We start from the raw sequence: 22,045 nt of genomic DNA, 5'->3' as shown, positions 1-22,045 counted from the left end.
ACATCGAATCGGCCTTCCGTTTGTTACCAGTCCACCCCAGGGACTTCTGGTTGCTAGGTTTCAAATCATATCTGGGTATTGAACTGGATTCTGTCAGCCAAACCTCTCGCCTGCCCCTGGCCGAACTCGCCACGTTGAGGGAATTGGTTACCACCACGATGGCCCAGAAAACGACCACGTTGCATCAGGTCCAGACACTCTTAGGACACCTCTATTTTGAAGGCAGGGTTATCTCGCCCGGTCGCGCCTTTTGCGCACGCCTAGCCCGTCTCACGGCTGGCGGTGTTGCCCCCCCCCCACATCAGGGTCACTCATACCATAAGGGAGGACCTCAAAATATGGCTGACCTTCCTGAAAAGTTACTATGGGGTATCCTTTTGGCGAGATTGGCTGCTGCTTAAGGAGCAGCTACAGGTGCACTCTGACGCCTCTGGTCGCTCTGGCTTCGGTGTCTACCTCACTGGCGTGCGCAGCCTTGGCCGACATCTTGGCACACGGAGGTCATTAGATGCGATTTAACTTTTCTTGAGTTCTTCCCAATCCTAGTGGCTCTCCGGGTTTGGGGGACCTCCTCAAGGACACCAGGGTGTGCTTCTGGTCGGACAACCAGGCGGTGGTAAGAATCATTGCGAAGCAATCTGCAAAAGCCAACAGGGTAATTCGCGTGCTCCGTCTCTTCGTGCTGGAATGTCTGAAAGGTAACATCTCCTTTTCCGCGCGGTTCACCCCGGGCCTCAATAACGACATTGCAGATGCCCTGTCTCGCTTTCAGATGGAGCGTTTTGGCGACCTAGCACCCGAGGCCGATCAACTCCCAGAAGCCTTTCCGGAGGACCTCTGGGAACTCAGTCGAGAGAAGTGACAGCAGGGGTACTGAGCCCCCTTGCACCATCAACATTGCAATCCTACACCAGAGCATGGTCCCAATTTGAGGGGTTCAGAGATAAGTTTGGTTTACGACGCAGACGTGCAGCTAAGGAGTATGATGTTCTAATAGTTCACCTAAAGCGTAGAGGCATGGCCCCTTAAGACAATCAGCCTTCACAAGGCTGCTTTCTCATACTTCAGCAACTGTTTTTGGCTCCCAGACCCCTGTAACACTTCCCACGTAAGGAAGCTTTGCAGGGTGGCGTCGCTCTCACCCGCCCATTCCAGATAAGAGGAGGACAGTAACCATTGAGATCCTCCGGCTGATATCGGATGTGCTCCCCAGTATCTGCTGGTCCAACTATGAGGTTAGGCTATTCAGGGCGGCCTTCTCCCTGGCCTTCTTTGGTGCGCTCCGTATCGGAGAGTGCGTTGGGGGCACACTGTCATCTCATCGCAGGGGCTTGTCTGTGGCTGATATCAACCCTGACAGGCGCATGCTACAAGTCAAAATCCGAGCCTCCAAAACCGATCAACTAGGTAGGGGTACCACGCTAAGCCTAGCCCCCTCCCCACACACTGGACCATGCCCGGTCACGGACACACGCAAATTCCTGAAGGTACGTCCTCCAGGACCAGGCCCTCCCATTCATGCATCAGGCCGCCCCATGACCCGTTGCCAATTTGACTCAATATTGCGTAAGGCCATTCATGCTTGTGTAGGTGACCCGGCACAATTTTCTGGGCATTCCTTTCGTATCGGTGCAGCAACCACGGCAGCTGCAAGCGGCCTCCCGGCAGAACACATAAAAGCAATGGGGCGGTGGCGTTCAGCTGCCTTCAAAGGCTACATTAGATACAACCAGCAGACACTGACAGATACCATATAATCCTTTCTTTCAGGCTCAACCCCCAAGCATGTGTGGATCTTCGGCCACAGCATAGTGCATTGGAAGGCCATCCATACCACCACTGGTCCAGGCGGAGAACATCTGGGTCTGCAGTCAAAGATCTCCATTGCCTGGTTCGGACAACGGGGAAGGCGTTGGGATCCCCTGCTCCCTCGGTTGCGTCACGAACTTGCGTTCCGAAGCCACCACTGGTCCAGGCGGAGAACATCTGGGTCTGCAGCCAAAGATCTCCATTGCCTGGTTCGGACAACGGGGAAGGCGTTGGGATCCCCTGCTCCCTCGGTTGCGTCACGAACTTGCGTTCCGAAGCCACCACTGGTCCAGGCGGAGAACATCTGGGTCTGCAGCCAAAGATCTCCATTGCCTGGTTCGGACAACGGGGAAGGCGTTGGGATCACCTGCTCCCTCGGTTGCGTCACGAACTTGCGTTCCGAAGCCACCTGGTCCAGGCGGAGAACATCTGGGTCTGCAGCCAAAGATCTCCATTGCCTGGTTCGGACAACGGGGAAGGCGTTGGGATCCCCTGCTCCCTCGGTTGCGTCATGAACTTGCGTTCCGCAGTGGGATGCCCTGCTCCCTCGGTTGCGTCACGAACTTGCGTTCCGCCACCCACCAAGCGCGGTTGTGCTCCACCTCTGCGAAAATGACTTGGTCGTGCGTAAAAGCATAATTTTGATCAAAACAGCGATCGCAGACCTGGAAAGCGCACACGCCACTCACCCCAATATCACGATTTTCTGGTCCGAACCTCTGCCACGCTTGCATTGGCATGGCAACATCAAACCCACTAGACTTAATTACACTGTGGAAAAAATCAATAGGGCAGTGCGCTCTGCAACCACTCGCATGGGAGGTCGGGTCGTGAAACACCCCAACATTAAAGTTTACATGCAGGAGCTATTTCAGCCCGATGGCGTGCACCTATTGGACCTTGGTAACGAGCGTTGGCTGAGCGACATCAGGCATGGCCTGATTGATTGGTGGAGGATGGAAAAGGCGTCTTTCAGATGTTGGTAGTCTTGGCGGCGAGACCGCAATTGCGGTCTCGGGTGGCGGTATCAGGCCTTGGGCGGAATCCTTTTGTCCATCTTCCTCTTGCGGCGGCGATACCAGGGTTCCCCGTTAAAGGGGTTTTCTGAAGGGAGGCTTTGGCCGTACACCGAAAGGTCGTCATTGCTCCCTCCTGCGGCGGCGGCGTTACGGGGGCGGCCATCTCTGCTTGAACATATGTTCTCCAGAGCCGGCCCATCCCCCACACACACACTGGATAACCCTGATGCTCCCTAGGTCCCCGGCTGGGGACCGGGGAGGGAGAACGCCCAATGCCTGAGCCAAGGTCTACCCACATTTGAAATTTAATAAAGTTGTGGCCAATTTAATCCCATAGCACGTTGTCTTGAGTCGTTATTCACATGACGGGGGGACCGTGCAGGATCTGGGGACTCCGCCTGTCCACGCAATGACCGCTCCCCGCTTAAAATGGGGGGCGCCCTTTGCGTGGACGCGTGCAGCCCCTAGATCTGGAGCGGCTCCAACAGCATAGGCTTGGCTTTGCCTTCCCTCAGGTGGGATACCTGGAGGTCTCCACCTACCTCAGTCAGTTGTCCAATCCCACCTGGGGGAAGCGTTGCCAAGGAGACCAGGCCAGGTAGGGGAGGGATTACCTGCCCACACAATAGAGGGAGGATCTTACCTAGGAATCCTCACTTGGCTCCAGAGCTTCTCCCACCCTACCCACCCTCAGTTAAGGTCTTATTTTGCAGGTTAACTTTTCTTCACAGGTTTTGCAGGTTAACTTTTCTTCACAGGTATGCGGGCGCTGCTACGTTAAGGTCGCTGTTAAAGGGCCGGAAAGGAATTTCCCTGCATTGGCAGGTTTCGCCTTTCCCGTAGCAAAACGTCACAACTTTGGCGGTATCAGGCCTTGGGCGGAATCCTTTTGTCCATCTTCCTCTTGCGGCGGCGATACCAGGATTCCCCGTTAAAGGGGTTTTCTGAAGGGAGGCTTTGGCCGTACACAGAAAGGTCGTCATTGCTCCCTCCTGCGGCGGCGGCGTTACGGGGGCGGCCATCTCTGCTTGAACATATGTTCTCCAGAGCCGGCCCATCCCCCCCCCACACACTGGATAACCCTGATGCTCCCTAGGTCCCCGGCTGGGGACCGGGGAGGGAGAACGCCCAATGCCTGAGCCAAGGTCTACCCACATTTGAAATTTAATAAAGTTGTGGCCAATTTAATCCCATAGCACGTTGTCTTGAGTCGTTATTCACATGACGGGGGGACCGTGCAGGATCTGGGGACTCCGCCTGTCCACGCAAAGGGACCCCAAGGCTCATCTATGGAAGGCCTTCCTTTTCTCCTCCTCTTCCCAACCCTCCTCCCTCAAACCTTGGGAGTTTGGTAGAGCAGGGGAGGCTTAACATTTGTGGGCTGCATTGCCCCATGCTCAAGCCTCCAAGGGCCACGCGTCAAAGCAGCTGAGCCCAAAGTGTAAAAGTGTGTGTGACCAGCTTTAAACAAAGACACACACACAAATGAATTGAAGCCAAACAATGCTGGAGGGTCCCAAAACACCTTTTGGCATCGCAGGGAACCAGTGAGAGCATTCCGTCCAAAAATTACTTTTTTAAAACAATGCGTATTTTTATGTTGTGGAGGCACAAAAATATCTTGGGGATCATATAGAACTAGCCAAACTTTTAAAAACTCAATGAAATGTAAACTAACTAAAAAAGAAAGTTACATTGGGGGCGCAAAAATCCTTTCCCTTTTTATATTCTTTTGTTAGGATCACTTTCTCTCACCCCCCAGTATCCTGTCACCATCTTCTGTGCAGCTGCTGCTTTGGAGGACTAGAGAGGAAAGTGGGCTGGGGGTGGGAACTGAGTCGCTTCTTCCCCTAATTCTTGAAGTTAAGGTTTCCCCCATACACCTGTGAGAACAGGATGCTGTACTAGATGGGCCATTGGCCTGATCCAGCAGGCTCCTATTGTGTCCTTCTGTTCAATTCCTCACTGTCTTCTCTTTTAATTTACAGACAAGCCAACTTGGCTGTGCCAAAGAGTGTATCTACCTGACCTCCTCCCGTTTTAGGTGAGACGGGGGACATTTCCCTGGATGTGTGCGTCCGCAAGGAAGAGAAGATTGAGGCTAGCTTTGTCCTTCACCTTGACCGTGGCAAGGACTATTTCCTCACCATCAGTGGGAGCTACCTACCAAGCTGCTTCGGGACCTCCTTGGAAGCCTTGTGCTGGATGTCTACCCTTCCCACTCTGCTTGCCTGCTTGAAAAACAGCTGCTCTTCCACTCAGAAATGTGGGGGCTGGGGGTCCTCCGCTGCATTCAGCTTCAGCTTCTGTAGCTGTGCATCCGCTTCCTGTGTGCTGTTCATGCCCTTTGTTTGCCTTGACTGAGTCATCCCAGGTTCTGGTCCTCCCACCTGCCCTTTCGCAGGGCCACTGAACCGTGTGCATTTCCCTGCCATCTGCCCAGATACTGTTCAGCCAACGGGCTGTTTCTTTCTCTTCTCAGGGCCTGTGCCATTAACACCCTTGGTTGTCTTTTGCTCTTGCCTTCCTCCTCTGATCTCAGGGAGAAGACAGCTTCCTAGAAAAGATGACAGTTGGTTTGCTATCCTCTAGATGTTCTTGTAGCGGGCTCAAATCAGGTTTACACGGGGGTTGCATTCCGAGGTACCGTGCGTTTAAATGAAATTGTGTATGTTGGGGACAGCATTGGAAAAGCCTGCAAGCACCCTCTAAACTTCCGGAAGCCCTTTTGAAAGGCCTTTTGAAAACCAGCAGCCTCCCTGCAAAACTCCTTGCTCCAACTCTCCGCAGGCCTGAGAGGTCGGTGCCAAAGCTCCTGGGAGGGAGTCGAGATGCTGTTTCCATGCCACTTTGCCGCTTTTGTGCTCTTGGGGGGGGGCATTTTTGCCCCTTCAAGTGCCCCTTCCAGCTTTGCGGCAGTGTGCATGTGCCTCGAAGGCACGTAAATGGAGTTGCCCTTGTCACCGATCAGCAGCTGCTCCATGCAGTGGCAGCTGGTCCCTTAGGGCAAACCAGGCACTACCCCACCAACCTGACTTTCCTCTCAGGCAACCCGCACCTGCCTGCCTTCTGACTCAAATCCAGTCCAGGTGGTGGCTCTAGCTCTCTGCTTTGGTCTCTTCCCTAGTCTCAACGTGGCCCTTGTAGAACTCGGCAGAGGAGAACGGAGACGAAACCAGAATTTGCCAGCACTGCTTGTCACTGATTTCGCGCTGCTTGACTCTGGGTCCGCTTGCGATTGGCAGCACGGGAGGCAGAAAGCCCAGTCTCATGATGCAGGCGCCAGCCCCCTCTGGCCCCAAGAGCCAGTTTTCTCCTTGTCTCTGTGCGCAGCCACTGCTGCACAGGCTATGCCACTCTGGCTTACTCTTACCACCTGAGCACTGGCATTTGGGAAGCGGTAGTGGCTGCTTTGGGGTGGCTCAGGGAAATGTCACTCCTCTCGAAATCAGATCTACTTGGGTGTATTATCCTAGCCACAAGGAGACAGTGGTGACTGTCAATTTGGACAGCTGTAGACATTTAGAACCATGGAGGATATGTTTATCAGTGGCTATCATGGAACTTTGAAGTGTCAGGCATAGCCCTAATGGCTTTAGCCCAAACGTAGCAGAGTTTTCCTGCACAGCGAAGAAGCTAGTTGAGGTGGAAATGACTAGTCAGCTAGACTCAGAATAACTATTTACAGGATTTATTAAAAGGGGAAAAAAACCAGCAGAGTTTCTGCATACAAAGCAAAGCAAATAAATCCTTTCTTTCTCTCTCTCTCTCTTAACCATACACAGCACTTCTACGCCTTCAACACACCTAACCCCAAACTGTGCTAGCATTCCTAGATAACAGAGTTGAGTGCTGGTCGTTAACCAATCAGTGTAAATAGTTTCTAGGTCAAGCAGACCTTGGCTTTCTGCCAAGAGTAAATTGACACTGCCTTGAGTTAATTGTGTGAAGCCAGAATCTGTAAGTTTTCATGAGAATCAATTAACAGAAACTGAACAATTTCTTGCCACTAGTATCACAAACCACATGCTTTTGATTACCAGTTTCTGGGGAACATGATGGACAGAGTGCTCTAGTCCCCGTGTCCCTATGGACTCCCAAGGGCATGTGGTTGGCCATTGTGGGAACAAAATGCTGATCTAACCCAGCAAGGCTCCTGTGTTCTTTAGCAGGCACCAGCTACTCTTGCACTAAGACTCTGATACAGCATGTGTCATTCCCCACACCAATACACTCTCTCTCTCTCTCTCTCTCTCTCTCTCTCTCTCTCTCTCTCTCTCTCTCGACAGGGGCGGGGAGTATTAGCGGGGGGGGGGAGGGGGGATGAACTGGATCCTAATCAACAGCTGCCCTGGGGATGAGGGGATCAAATTCTCCATCCTTGCCAACTCCATTTAGTGATGGGCTGCTTGCCACTGCTGTGCTGCTAAAGCTCTCTTGCTCCCCCCTCTTTCTCTTGAATGTGGTCGCTTGAGATAGAACTAACCACCCTGAACATTTCTGGAGAGGAAGATGGGAAGGAGGCAGGAGGCATGGTTCACCAGCTGCTGTGTGCTGCATTGCCCAGACAAAGTCGTAGGCTGGGGCTCCAGCTGTTGTTCAGTTTCTACCACTGCCTCTGCAACGTGCTCTAGACAAGGGGCGGTGAACATGTGACCCCATCATCTCATCATGCTGGCTGGGGCTGCAGCCCATCAACCTATGAAGGCCCATCCATGTTCTGTTGCTGTTTTTCTTACTTATTTCCTGCCCTTCACCCTAAGGTCCCAGGGCAGGTTCCAACAATCTAAATAAAATGTTAGAAGAAGAGAAGTTTGGATTTGATATCCCGCTTTATCACTACCCGAAGGAGTCTCAAAGCGGCTAACATTCTCATTTACCTTCCTCCCCAACAAACACTCTGTGAGGCGAGTGGGACTGAGAGACTTCAGAGAAGTGTGACTGGCCCAAGGTCACCCTGTGGGATGTAAACACAGGAGCAGTCAATGACAACATTCCTAGAGTGTACATGTTAGAACATGGGGAGGGATGTCAGTCCAGCAAGCAGGTAAGCTTCCTGGGGACTGACTTCCTCCGCATGTGACCAGAGGTGGGTGTGGCCTCACCTGTGCAGGTAATGACAAAAGCACAGGGCAGGCAGCCACTCTCTCTCTCTGCCATCTTCCTTCAATGAGGAAACATCTAAGGATGCTCTCTTGGCTCCCAGCCAAGAGAGGAGGAAAGGACTATCTTGCTACAAGATAGATTCTGAATGTATGTAACCTTTTTTAAGCTGTCTGCCTTCTGGGATCATATTGTGAACAGAACGTGAGTAAACTCTTTTATACTTTTATAAAGACTGTGCCGTGTCTTGTATTTTAAGAGGGAACAAAAGGGGAAATTACCAGAGTAATTATTATAGAGGTTCTAGCGAACCTGAGCACACGTTACCGTTGCGAACTTAAAGGGGAATGTCTATAAACTCTGTTGGTACTAAAGGGTTAAGAGGTAACAAGTCGCTCTAATCACTGAGCAGCTGGAAGTCATTAAGCATCCAGGAATGTGAGTTAGTTTGTATAAATAGTCAGTTCACCTGTGTGTTCTCTCTCTCCCCCCCCCCCTTGACCTGACTCACAGACTCAGTTTGTGGCCATGGGCGTGTTTGCTAGTATGAGTTAAGTTTAGAGTAAAGTTTTCTTTATGCCGAAGATAAAAGCATGTGTGCTTTATCGCCAGGGTTTTTCTTTTGTAAATAAAGTTTTTTTCCCGAGTTCCAAAGTGCTTGCTCCAGGATTCTTCATTGAAAGGTACTGACTCTCCTGCCTTCTTCAACCGCTGCACGAAATTCTCTGCTGAGATAAGATTTATGGCGTTGGAAGCGCACTGGACGTTTACTTAACATTAAACTAATTAAAGTTTAATGGACAGGTTATGGCTGTTTGTACATCAAGAAGGAGATAAGGAGTGCAGTTCAGAGTGATTTATGAAAGGACTGGAGCGAAGACAGAAAGCCGACAACGAAAGCCTTCAAAGCAGCTTGAGTCCTGCAACGTGCCTAGAAAAAGTTTTAAACAGGCACTGCGCAGTTTGTACTCGCTGGCAAACATCTTATTCCTCAAGGAGCCACCTCAGCAGCTCGGAGACGGTCTACAGGTGTGTGAGTATCGTTCCTAAGCCCCAGGGAGGATGGCAGAGTCCCAGGAAAGTTTTACTGTCCCCTTTACGCGACTCAATGGGAAAAATTGGCAAGATTGGAAGGCTAGAGTAAGGGTTTGGTTGCAAGCAAAAGAGTTGTGGAGTTGTACTGAAGCACCGCCTTTACAGGCAGCTGCAGACGCGTCTGCAGAAGACAAAGCAGCAGCAGCAGCTTCACAGAAACGTGACAGGAAAGCCCAAGGTCTATTAGTTTTGGCAGTGGGACCAGAGCAAATGCCTTATGTTTCTGAGTTAAAGAACACGCATGAGGTCTGGACGGTTCTGCAGCAGCTAAATTCCAGAAACACTGCGGGGGCCAAGATCCATGCTACAAGATGTTTGTTTGATTTACGTCTCCAACCAGGAGCGTGTGTGAAAGAACATATTGCCAAAATGGTGTCTGCCTTTAATCAACTAAGACAGCTGGGCATTCCTTTCTCTATGGAGCAGCAGTCATACATTTTGTTGTCTTCTCTTGATAAAAGCTATGAGACTCTAGCTTTAACTTTGGAAGCTATGCCTTCATCTGAATTAACCCTTGAATACATTTCTTCTCGACTTGCTGATGAACAGGATAAAAGGCAAAGAGAAAGAGGTTTGTCTTCAAAGAGGAGTTATGCTGTGCCTAAGAGTGGGGATGCTGAGTTTGAGAACACAGTAAATGCTTTTGCAGCTAGACGCTGTTTTCGCTGTGGTTCCTCTTCCCATTTAATCAGGAATTGTACACGTGAACCTGGTCAAGACAGCACCAAGGCCGTTGCCCCTAGTTACCAGACAAGGAGTTCCAGGGGACGTCGAAGAAGAGGAGGAGGTCGTGGCTACTCCCACAGCACACAGCACATGGCTTCAGCAACGGCGTTGATGCAAGGGCGTGGCCAAGGCAGCAATCTAGGCTGGTTGATCGACAGTGGTGCATCTCACCACCTGGTGGCGCCATCTAGTGTCCGTTTGCAGAATTGCAGGCATTTGCAAACCCTTAAAGTTGTGACAATGGCAGATTCAACTAAACGTTCCTTAGAGACCGTAGGCACAGTGTTCTTGAATTGTTTGCATACAGAAATTGATGCCTATGTGCTAAAGGGAATGAAGGGGTGTATTTTGTCTGTGTCAGAACTTGATAGAGATGGGTTTAAAACTGTGCTTGAAAATGGGGTTTGCACTATTTCAAAGAATAACGTATCTCTTTTGCAGGTGGAATGCAGAAATGGGTTATATTATTTTGAGACAAGTCCAGATGAAGTTGAACAGGTTCATGCTGGTTGTGTGAACTCGCCTACCCATAATTCTTGTGTTCATTTATGGCACCGCCATTTGGGACATATTAATTTTCAGTATGTTAAAAGGCAACCTGAATTATCAGAAGGGTGCAAAATGAACAAATGTACTAAGTATTTGAATTGTACTGCATGTAAAAGGGCGAAGGTTCATAGATGCAGCTATCCCAGTTCAGATAGGAAATCTGACAAAGTATTCCAACTTGTGCATATGGACCTATGTGGCCCAATGCCTGTTGCTAGCATGGGAGGTTCGAGGTATGCACTGTGTCTCTCGGATGACAAAACAAAAGTCACATGGTTTTTTCCTCTCAAAACAAAAGCAGATACTGCAGAAACAGTTAAAAATTGGGTTCATGCAGTAGAACTTGAATTCGGTACTAGAGTACTTGCTTTTCAGACAGACAGAGGGTTAGAATTTACCGGGTCTGTGTTGCAGAATTTCTTTAAGAAAAAGGGAATTAAGCATCGTCTGTCTACACCTTATTCCCCCCAAGAAGGAGGCGTGGCCGAACGCAAAAACAGGGTTCTGCAAGAGTTGGCAAACTCTATGTTGTTTGATTCCAAACTCCTTCAAAGTTACTGGGTGGAAGCCTGGCTGACGGCTACTCATGTTCTGAACCAGGTATATAATTCGGTAATTGATACTACGCCATATTTTGCTTTATACGGGAAGAAGCCCAAAGTTAATTACTTTCGGGTGTTTGGATCTCAAGCCTATGTACTTATCCCAAAAGCGTTAAGGAAAAAGGGAAGTCCAAGGGCTAGGAAACTCATCTTTTGTGGGTACGAACCACACGCCAAATCTTGGAGGTTTGTGAACCCAGATGGGGATACTACAAGAGTGGTCATCAGTAGGAGCGCTGAATTTTGTGAGCAATCCGGATGGACTCACTTACATGCTAACCCTGACATTTTGAGAGATGATTTAGGCATTTATGCTGAGAATGAAAGTCCAGAGGGTGGTGAGCCAGAAGGGGATGGTGCACATGGTTCAGATGCAGATTCTGACCAGGCACAAGGTTCTTCTCCTAAGGCAGAAAAGCCAGAATCTAGGAGTGTTCCAACATCGCCAGTCAGTAGGCCTAGCAGACAGCAAAAGCGAAGCAGGTCGCCTGCAACACCAAGCCCAAGGGAGGTATCTAAACGGAGGTCTTTATCCCTAGAGGCACGTCCAGACATAAAGTCTGAGACAGATTCTGACAGCCAACGGTCAGAGGGGGCACAAGAGGAGCAATTGCACAGATCAAAACGTGCCACAAAGGGCAAACCACCAGAGCGGTTTAAGGTGACAAGTGTATACATAAATATGGCACAGTGTGAGCCAGATAGATATATAGAGGTACAACAGCTTCCAAGCTCAGAAGCCGTAAAGTGGCAGGAAGCGATGGAAAAAGAGATGGCTTCAATGAAGTCTCTCGGTGTGTTTACAAGTACAGAGCTTCCGAAAGGGCAACAAGCTGTAGTTTGTCGATGGGTATATTGTTTAAAGCCCACAACTACTGAGGAGTTGCAATATAAAGCCCGACTAGTTGCAAAAGGATTTTCGCAGCGCCAAGGTGTTCACTATTCTCAAATCTATGCCCCTACTTCAAGATCAGAGTCATTAAGAATGCTTTTAGCCTCTTCAGCTAAGAAGGGAAATAAGCTGTTTCATTTTGATGTCAATGTGGCTTATTTAAATGCAGACTTACAGGAGGAAGTCTATATGACGCCACCACCAGGTTTTGAAGGAGACAAGCCAAACCAGGTCTGGCGCCTACACAAATCCATTTATGGGTTGAAACAGTCCGCCCGTAATTGGAATTCCTGCTTAAACGATGCTCTAGAGAGCATGGGGTTCAGAAAGAGCGCAGCAGATGCGTGTCTTTATCTAAAAGGCTCGGGATGTGAACAAGAAGCAGTTTTGATATCTGTTGATGATTTATTATACAGTGGAAAGGACGATAAACTTGCACAACAATTTGCCACAAAGCTTGGAGAAAAGTTTCAGATAAAATCACTAGGCACTGTATCTGTTTATCTAGGAGTTAAAATTCAGCAAGATGAAAATGGGAACTATTGGCTCAGCCAAGAAGCTAAGATCCAGCAGTTGCTGGAAAGGTTTAAAATGGATGACTGTGCTGGTGTTAAAACCCCAATGGAGTTAAGTTACACAAAGGATGCTCAAGCCGAGCAACAGGCAGAGCTCAGTAATCCCGGGGTTTACCAGTCAGCGATAGGCAGTCTACTCCACATTGCACAGTGGACTCGGCCCGATATAACATATGCTGTCAACATGCTGTGTAGACAAGCTGAAAAACCATCAATGCATGCTTGGCAAGGAGTAAAAAGAGTTTTAAGGTATCTCCAAACTACCAAAAGGTTTCGCTTAAAACTATCAGCAGAGGGCAGCACACAACTTGAATGTTGGGCCGACAGCAGTTGGGCAGATGCTGAACCAGATAGAAAATCAGTGTCAGGAATGGCGATAAAATTTGGAAATGCACTAATTGGTTGGAGATCAAGAAAACAATCACTTATAGCTTTAAGTTCAACTGAATCTGAGTTCAATGCATTATCAGATGTATGTAGAGAACTGGAATTTTATAAGCAACTGGTACAAGAATTGTTTGGAGAATGTTCCTGATACGGAAGGAGAAGGGGTGGGCAAGCATCTCCCCCCCATCACTTTCTGAACGGGCCCGAGGCGATGACCTCGACCGTGCCCAACTCTTCTTAGAAACCCCAGCCCCCACATCGTTACACAAGCACCACACTATACCCCTGCCTTGCAAATAAAAGGCTCTTTTCCTTTCTCTATACGGGCGAAATAAGCCCCGATCTTCTCTATGCCTTCCTCTCGCCCTATTCCTAACGTGAGTAGACCGCATCATAATGTGTTCCCATTCACGGACTTCCGGTTCGGCGCCAGCGCTAATGGCTGCTCCCTCTCCGAGCTCCGGAGAGAGGACGGCTCTGCGAGTTCGGGTCTGACCCGCTACGGCAAGCGGGGGACCCCTAAAATCACAGGAACGGAGCCTGTGAACAAGGAGATTCGGTGGGCACCTGAAGCGCCCCCCTTTACCGCAGAAAGAGCCTTTTTAAAGGCTCCGGAACGACAACGGGGAGCGCGGTGCTGAGAATCGCTACCCAGCCCGCAGGGTGAAGCCGCATCGCCATTAGTGGAGAGCGCCGATTCCCTTCCTGAATAATTTGGATGAAAAAGATCCGTGAGTAAGACTGAACCTTTACTCGTGTCAAAACTACCTGAAATTAGGCTGAAAACGGGAAAGGCAAAAATTAAGGAAGTCTGCCTTCCCCCGACTGCATGACAACTAAAGCAATGAAAGTTACTGAGCTGCATCCGTATGGGAAATCCTCTTTAACTGTTTGAATCCGACATTTGGACTTTGACTATCCCCTCCAGCTTGCAGGGCAGAGGGGAGGAATAAGTGACTTTAAAAGCTGCATGCCTAATTTAAAGGAAAGGGAACTCTCTGCAGCCTTCAACCTGGCACAAACTGCTATTAAAACAAAGGAGCACTGAACTGACTTTAAATTCCTGTGAAAGTAACAAAGTGGAAGTCTTATTGCTTATTGGTTACAAAGTTTTGGGACTTTGTGGACACATTTTATCAGGGAAGGCTGGGACTCTACCTATTGGGAAAGTGTTGCAATATACATATAGAAGCCTCCCGATAAATCTGCTTTTTAAATACTCTTTGCCTTTGTTTGCGGACATCTTGATTTGCTCCCTCTAGAGGGTAAATTAAAAGTTGCTACGCTTTGGGACAGTGGAATTTTCCTTTAGGAGAAGGCTCTCGTGGGAAACGACCTTGGGATATGAGTGGCCCAGCAGACGAGATAAGCACGAGAGCCAAGACAAGGCAATATCAACAACAGCTACAGCAACACAAGAAAAGAGGCTCGATCTCAGGCATAACCTCTACAGTGACAACAGGACAAGAAAAAGGTACAGCAGTCTCCATGGATGCAGTGTCGCAAGCCCTTCTTAAGATAAACCAATCTTTGGAGAATCTAACAAAGCAGACGGCAGAAAATACCAAGAAATTGACAGAGAATTCACAGAAATTGACAGACTTAACAACAAGACTTGACCTGAATACAGAATCTATAAACAGGCTTACGCAAGAAAATTCTGCCACACGCCAAATTGCGGAGGAAGCCAGAACTATTGCTGGAGAGACCCAGGAAAAATTAGAACCGATTGCCAGGAAGGTCTATGATCACGACACAACTCTGGCATTGTGGGAACTACAAAGAAAAGAAAGGAATTTGAAATTACGATCAATTCCAGAGGACGAAGGAGACAATCTCACGGACTTTTTAACGAAAGAGTTTGCTGATTCCTGGGAAGATCTAGAGGAAGACGAATTTAAAATTACAACAGCATTTAGACTGGGCAGAAGACAGAACAGAAAGGCGCCGAGAGACTGTCTGATTACCTTGAGATCGAAGGAGGAAAGAGACAGAATTTTAAGACTGCACTTTGAAAAGGCCTTACAAATTGGGAACTCACCGATACAGATCTTCAAAGACATTCCTAAACATATTTTGGACTTGAGAGCTTTTTATAAAGATGTGGTTTACTTGTTGAAGAAGAACACCATTCTCTTCAGGTGGGAATTTCCACAGGGACTGTCTTTTGACTATAGGGGGAAGAAGGTGAAAATAAAGACGATACAGGATAAAGACAGGTTCCTGCAAAGAAATCAAGAAGATCTACAGAAAGGAACTGTAGACCCAATTGCTGAGCAAAAGAGTGTAATAGACATCCTGAACCTTTCGTTTGGACAGAACCTTCCACCACCAACAGAGGAGGAACAACAACTGGGAGCTGTTGGAGGAATACCAGAAAAATAACAAGATGGCCCTGCAATTCCTTAGCTGGAATTGTAATGGGATGAACAGTCCTTTGAAGAGACGACAAGTATTCCATATTTTGTATAGAGAACAACTGGACTTGATTTGTTTACAGGAAACCCATATAACCAGAGCACATAGGAGACTGCTTATGAATAAAAAATTGGGACAAGAATTTATTTCGTCGGACAAAGTGAAAAAAAGAGGAGTTGTGATTTATGTAAAAGAGAAGTGGGCCCCAAAAATGATGTTCAAAGATGAACAAGGAAGATATTTGGCGGTGGAGATCCAGGTACAAGGAGAAAAATTTTTGATAATTGGGATCTATGCACCAAATGAAGGTAAAGCAGAATTCTTCAAAAAACTTCATGAAACCTTGACGGATTATTTGGAATACAATATGATAATTATGGGAGATATGAATGGTGTAGTTTCTACAAACATGGACAAGACACAAAGACTGACACTTACTAAAGAAGGGAGACTCCCCAAGACTTTTTTCGAAATGACTGAAAATATGGACTTAATAGACATTTGGAGAACAAGGAACCCTCTTGAAAGAGAGGGAACCTTTTTCTCCCATGCAAAGATGACCTGGACCAGAATTGACCAAATATGGGTTACTAGTGGAATGGCTCCGAAGATTAAGAAGGTAGAAATCTGCCCAAAAACCTGTTCCGACCATAACGCCGTGAAGATGGAAATGAAATTTACAACAACTGGTCAGTTTAGATGGAGAATGAATGACACCCTGTTTCGAGATAGAGAGATCCACATGAAGGCCCAAAAAACTCTAAAGGACTATTTTGAAATTAATCTAAAGGGCGATGTGGAAAAAAGAGTGATCTGGGACGCAAGTAAAGCTGTGATGCGAGGATTTTTGATTCAACAAAATTCAATAAAGAAGAGAAAACAGATTGAGAAAAAGGAAAAAATTTTGGAAAAGATAAAAGAAGGAGAGAAAAAATTAAGATCAAAACCAAAGTCCCAGGAGATTTTGAGAGAGATTAAGTTGTATCAAACGCAATATATGGAATTGATGAACCAAGAGATAGAATGGAAAATAAAGCAAATGAAGCAAAAGACATTTGAGTCGGCAGACAAATGTGGTAAACTTCTGGCATGGCAACTTAAGAAAAGACAGAAATTAAATACAGTCACAAGCCTAGAAGTGGATGGAAAAAATATATCTAAACCCAACGAGATAAGAAATTGTTTTGTGAGTTATTTTAAAAAACTTTATTCCCAAGGATTACAAAATGAAGAGGACATAGATAAATTCCTTAATAAATATGGATTACAAAAAATCTCTCATCATAGCAAGGTGGATCTAAACCAGAGAATAACAGAACAAGAGATAGAGGGTGCCATTCAGGACATGCAATTGGGCAAATCTCCAGGGCCAGACGGACTGACTTCCAGATATTACAAATCTTTAAAGGAATGGTTGATACAACCGTTAAAGGAGGTGTGTAACGAGATCTTAGAGGGAAAAAAGGCACCCGAATCGTGGAAAGAAGCATATATCTCACTCATACCAAAGACAGAGACTGAAAAGACTCAACTGAAGAACTACCGCCCAATTTCGTTATTGAATGTGGATTACAAAATTTTTGCAGACATTTTAGCAAAAAGATTTAAAAGAGTATTGATGGAGAAGATTCACAGAGACCAAGCAGGCTTTCTCCCAAAAAGACACCTCTCAGACAATGTTAGGAACATAATAGATATTTTGGAAAAGTTAGAGGTGAACATAAATACTAAAGCAGTTTTGATATTTGTGGATGCGGAGAAAGCCTTTGACAATATTTCGTGGAGTTTTATGAAAAAGAATCTTCATGGGATGGGGGTAGGACAAGGATTTGAGAATGGTATGGGTGCAATATATTCCGAACAAAAAGCTAAGCTGATTGTAAACAATGTAATAACTGAGGAACTTAAGATAGAAAAAGGAACACGACAGGGGTGCCCAATTTCCCCATTGCTTTTTATTTCGGTCCTGGAGGTGTTGCTGAACATGATTAGAGATGACCAGCAAGTTAAAGGTGTAATGGTCGGAACCAAACACTATAAGTTAAGAGCATTCGCAGATGACCTTGTATTGACTTTGCAGGAGCCAAACACTAGTACAAAAAGAGTGTTGGAAATAATCCAACAATTTGGACAGGTAGCTGGATTTAAATTGAATAAACAAAAAACTAAAGTCTTAGGGAAAAACCTAACAGATATGGAAAAGAATAAGTTTCAAGAAGAGACAGGTCTGACGGTGGTTAAGAAGGTGAAATACCTAGGGGTTAATTTAACATCTAAAAACTTGAATTTGTATAAGGACAATTATGAAAAATGTTGGTCAGAAATTAAAAAAGATCTAGAAATATGGTCAAATTTGAGATTGTCAATGTTAGGCCGAATTGCAGTGATTAAGATGAATGTATTGCCTAGAATGTTATTTTTATTTCAAACTTTGCAGATTATTGACAAGATGGACTGTTTCAAGAGGTGGCAGAAAGACATTGCGAAATTTGTCTGGCAGGGCAAAAAACCCAGAATAAAATATAAAATATTAACAGATGCAAAAGAAAGAGGGGGATTTGCCCTGCCGGACTTAAAATTGTATTATGAGGCAGCAGCATTCTGCTGGCTGAAAGAGTGGATGCTCCTCGAGAATACAGATATCTTGGACTTAGAAGGTTTCAATAATGCATTTGGCTGGCATGCATATCTATGGTATGACAAAATCAAAGTGCATAGTGCCTTTAAAAATCATATTGTAAGGAAAGCATTGTTTAATGTTTGGATGAGATATAAAGATCTGTTGGAAAACAAAACCCCTAGATGGTTGTCACCCTTAGAGGCTAAGGCCCACAAGAAAGTTAATATGGAGGTCGGATGGCCAAAGTATTGTGAGATCTTAGAACAGGATGGAGAGAAACTGAAATTAAAGAGCCATGAAAAACTAAAACCCAAAGTACAAGATTGGCTCCACTATTATCAAATAATGGAGGTTTTCAAACAAGACAGGAAAATTGGCTTCCAGGTGGAAAAATCAAAACTTGAGACAGAATTGTTAGAACCCAATACTAAGAATTTGTCAAGAATGTATAACTTGCTGTTGAAATGGAATACACAAGATGAAACAGTTAAATCAGCTATGATTAAGTGGGCACAGGACATTGGTCATAATATTATGTCTGCTGACTGGGAAAGGTTGTGGAACACTGGTATTAAATTTACGGCATGTAGTGCCTTAAAGGAAAATGTGATGAAAATGGTCTATAGGTGGTACATGACCCCAGTTAAGCTAGCAAAAATTTACCATTTGCCTGATAACAAATGTTGGAAATGTAAGGAAACTGAAGGTACTTTTTATCACCTTTGGTGGACATGCCCGAAGATTAAGGCTTTCTGGGAGATGATATATAATGAAATGAAAAAGGTATTCAAATATACCTTCCTTAAGAAACCAGAGGCCTTTCTCTTGGGCATTGTCGGCCAATTGGTGCCAAAAAAGGATAGAACTTTTTTCATGTATGCAATAACAGCAGCAAGAATACTGATCGCAAAGTATTGGAAGACACAAGAGTTACCCACCTTGGAGGAATGGCAGATGAAAGTGATCGACTATATGACATTGGCGGAAATGACGAGCAGAATTCGTGACCAGGGAAAGGAGGCTGCGGAAGAAGACTGGAAGAAATTTAAGATTTATCTTAAGAACTATTATAAACTTGATGAAGTTTAGATTGTCGAGATTTTACAGAAAGAAAGGGTTGCAGTAATATAAGAATAGATCAAGAAAGGACTATGAGGAATTAGGATGGGAAAAAACACTTATAAGTTGCTATAAAATTTGGACATGAGGATGCAGAAAGGGGAGGTATGGGGAAGTCCGAGGAAAGAAGTTTATGAAAGGATATTTTGAAATTATATTTCTTTGTTTGTCTGTTTTTCTTTTATGTTTGTTTGTTATAAAAACTTTTGTAAAACTAATAAAAATCTTATAAAAAAAAAAATAATGTGTTCCCATTCACTATACTGAGCTCCGCTTTAGCCAATCACGGCCATGCATTCGCCCTGCAGCAGCTAGCTCAGGGAGCTCTTGCACGCCTCATTTCATTCCTGACAAGCTGCTGACGGCCCCCCACCGCGAGAACAATGGATCCGAAACCAAGAACCTCGTAAAACTGTCAAAATCCAGTTACAATGTATCCAGTCTGTATCCGCTTGTCAAAACCTTGTTACAATGTATCCACCCTGCCTCTACTTTCTCCCTACGATACGGAAGGGTTTAGAAATAATAGAAATCTTTAGAAATTGATATAAAATCAGCCGTAGTTCCGATTTTCTTGCTCTCGGTGTCATTCAACTCAGTTCCCCCTGGACTCCATGATGCTGCCCCTACTTCCATAATCCCCGAAGCGGCGGATCACGTACGCAGGAACTTCCTAATCCTGTCTGATCGTTTCGACCAACCCTTCCTCTGGGCAATATTAGGTGACAGACGATGCATATCTCTGACCCATTGTCTTGCCACCACCGGTACTCAATAAATGCTTATCTATGTATATTTCCTCCTCCGCATATTCCCCCTCCCTCATCCGAAATGGTAATGAATGTAATCCCACCCCCTCCATAATGTACTCATGACGTTTCTAATGTATTCATGATGTAATTTACGAAACATGACCTTCCCATAATGTATTCATGACGTTTCCCGCACTGTATTCTGGGTTATGGAGGGAACTTTTAAAAGTTCATGTCACCCCATGCTCGGGGTTCAATGCCATTTTGAACCTGTTGCGCAATAAACTCGGATCTTCGTATTTTGCTCCTGTGTCCGGCTGAGCTCCTTTCTTCTCCGCTAGGACCCGCGGACTCTGTCCGACGAGCTGGGTGGCTGTGCCTTCACGCACCCAGAATTTACTCTAACATTTGGCGCCCAACGTGGGGCGGAAGCGTTCTCCCGTGTTGCTGACCGGGGGCCCCGAAATCTTCAGCCGGCACCGGGCCATTTGCTCGGGAAGATCCTTTGGACCTCCGGCCATCTTCCGGGCGGTAATCGGAAGCCCCAGAGTTCAGTCGGGGAGCAAAGAGGGATCCAGCCGGCCTCTTCGATCCCGGGATCAACGTTGAAGACGCGTGAGTATAGGAGAAGAAATCCAGTGCACTGGTGGGAAGGGGTGGAAGTCTCCTGGCAACTGAATCTCTGCCCTCCCCCCTATCGCTCCTTCTTACCTTTCCTTTGGTCTGGCTAACGAGAGAGACCGTGGACCACCGCTCAGCCCGAAAAGGGGGGCCCTGAGCTCTATCTCTTTCTCTGAATCCTCCAGCCAGCCGCACCAATTGGGAGTCCGAAAGTAAGACGGAGAGAGCCGACTTGAAAGATAGCCGACTCTCCGCAACGGACATCCCAGTTGAAAGCAAGGGGTTGGAGCTCTCTTTCCGAACTTCTCTAGCGCCCGGCAAGGGGGCGGGAAGTGGTCTTGCTTTCTGTCACCAATCCCAGCCGCACCAGTCGGGCCACGTAACACGTGTATCGTGCGTGAGCCCGCTTCCGAAAGCAAGGGGGATTTTCCGTTCGAAAACCTGTCCAGGGATCACCCGATCTGGCATCGCACTACGCGGGCGTCCAGTAGGGCCCCTTTTCCTGAGAGTGTGACGATAGGTAGGAGGTTGCCAGGAGGGGTTGCCCATGGGAATTGGGCGGGACCGGCAGAGTGGAAGAGAACCCCAGGTTATAGGAAATAGGAGTAAGGAAATAAGGAAATCGGAAAGGGAACATAAGAAACCAGGTAGATAGAGCTCTCAAACCCTTCGCGAAGGAAGTTGCTAAGCAGCTAGACCCCTCCCTACTATATACCCCTACGTTAGGCATAATACTCCCTAGGACACCCCACGCCAAACCTTACCAACCCCCCCTCTTCCTTCTTTCTGTCTAGACACGCACAAATAAAATGGGTACCCAGGCCTCTAAGCATGAACGGGCTCACTCCGGGAGGAAGGCTTCAAGGAAGCCATCCGAATCCCAGAAAGACCCCGACTCCCCTCTTGAATTCGACATCTCCTATTGGAAATCTATTCCCGGGCACAAGTTGCTGTCGAGGCAGAAGTTAGAAGATCTTTGTAGAGACGCTTGGCCCGCCGGAACTGCCTCCGCGAAACCAGAATTACGCTGGCCAAAGGGGGGCTCTTTTAATGAAGACCGTCTACAACATCTTAGAAAATACTTGTTAGAAGAAAAACCCCGTCAATTGGAATATCTGGCCACCTTCGAGACGGTCAAGGGGTTGCTCCAGGGCACGAAGGGAGCAACGACCTACCAACTGCCTATCTTAAGTCATGGAAGGTCATCCTTGCCCCCCCCATACGAGGGATACCCTGGGGAAGACTCCACGGAACAAGCGCTCATCCCCTTCTACTATAGGCAAACCATTCCACCCGCCCCAGGGGATCGCTCGGATAGCGATGAGAACACACAGGAGCCAGGGGCACGGGGGGGCACGAGCCCACGAATAACCAGGCAGCGAGCTAAGGAGATACAGAGCGCTACCTCAGAGGGCTCAAACCTTGTAGCCCTGGGACAGCGAGCTAAAGAGATACTAGATGCCACCTTGAGAGACCCCAGCCTTTTAGAAAAACTTAAAGAGACCCCGGGGACGTCCAAACAGACGGAGTCCGCAGCCGTCCAGATGCCCTTAAGGGCCTTGCCGATCCCACCCCTGCAACCGGACGGACCTCCTCGAATGGTATACACACACCAACCATTCTATACGGCAGACCTGGTAACCTGGTCAAATCAAATGCCGTCTTTAAGAGATGACCCGGATAAGTGTCACCGTCAGGTCAGCGCTATTTTCTCCACCCACAAGCCGACTTGGCCAGACGTTCACGTCCTCCTGAACG

The 22,045-nt window shown here is 47.1% G+C and overlaps 1 long non-coding RNA gene across 1 annotated transcript in view; it reads right to left on the bottom strand.

The window, feature by feature from the left end:
- Positions 1 to 6,831, bottom strand: part of LOC309523386 — a 324,576-nt gene extending 317,745 nt beyond the window's left edge. Inside the window, exon 1 of the long non-coding RNA XR_014215339.1 lies at positions 6,632 to 6,831. This is a non-coding gene — a long non-coding RNA (uncharacterized lncRNA). The remainder of the gene's footprint in view (positions 1 to 6,631) is intronic.
- Between the last annotated feature and the right edge of the window lie 15,214 nt (positions 6,832 to 22,045).

This window comes from Podarcis vaucheri (assembly GCF_965113315.1).
Source record: "Podarcis vaucheri genome assembly, chromosome: W".
NCBI lineage: Eukaryota > Metazoa > Chordata > Lepidosauria > Squamata > Lacertidae > Podarcis > Podarcis vaucheri.
The sequence above is the reverse complement of the archived record's forward strand: the minus strand, read 5'-3'. Positions and strand labels throughout refer to the sequence as shown.